Source organism: Cupressus sempervirens, chromosome 11 (genome assembly GCF_028749045.1).
Source record: "Cupressus sempervirens isolate cs-2001-9-10 chromosome 11, ASM2874904v1, whole genome shotgun sequence".
Taxonomy (NCBI): domain Eukaryota; kingdom Viridiplantae; phylum Streptophyta; class Pinopsida; order Cupressales; family Cupressaceae; genus Cupressus; species Cupressus sempervirens.
The window spans coordinates 112,592,073-112,592,808 of NC_143128.1; the positions used below are offsets into that span (position 1 = coordinate 112,592,073).

At 33.0% G+C, this 736-nt stretch overlaps 1 non-coding gene across 1 annotated transcript; it reads right to left on the reverse strand.

Annotated features, from left to right (window-relative positions):
• Positions 1–298: 298 nt before the first annotated feature.
• On the reverse strand, positions 299–370 carry TRNAN-GUU (transfer RNA asparagine (anticodon GUU)). Its single transcript has one exon. It is a non-coding gene; the product is annotated as a tRNA-Asn (tRNA).
• Between the last annotated feature and the right edge of the window lie 366 nt (positions 371–736).

Genomic DNA, 736 nt, shown 5'->3' on the forward strand with positions numbered 1-736 from the left:
CTTCTCTTGATTGAAATCAATTCTCTCGAATTGATGAATATAGCTCACTCATAATTTGAAATGAATGAGTGGGCTAACCCTGAGTTTTAGATTATTCCTAATCTACACAAAGATGTTGGTAACATTGCTAAAATTATCAATGAAGTGATAATCAATAGTTGGAAAAAAAGAATGTGTATGAGCAAAGAGAAGTTTTCTCCAATTCAACTAAATTGGGCAAATTTTTCACTCTTTTTATGGTGGACAATATCTTACTTATAACTATGGAACCAAGTGCTTGAAGAAAAAAAAGAGAGCTCTCCTCAAATAGGATTTGAACCTACAACCAATCGGTTAACAACCGACCACTCTACCACTGAGCTACTGAGGAATAAAGAAGGTATGATATCACTTAAGATGAAAATTTGTGAGTAAATAACCCTAGTTTGAATAAGCAAGTGTCTTAATGAGTAAGAGCCCTTGGTTCTTTTCTTACCAACATGCTGTGCAAGCTTGGTGCTGATGAGAAAGAGTTATATAAGATCATACACAAAGAATTGTCTTATAGAATGAGATCTTAAATATATGAATAAATAGTAGTATAGGTGAAAAACCCTTATAGTAAAGTTCCAAAGCTTCACTATAAACTTAGATCTTGGTATTCACAGTTCTCTTAATAGTTCAAGAGTAGTTGTAGTCATTTTACTATTTTAGTCTCTAGAACTACTAGAGAGACTCGTAGTCTCTCTAGTAGTGA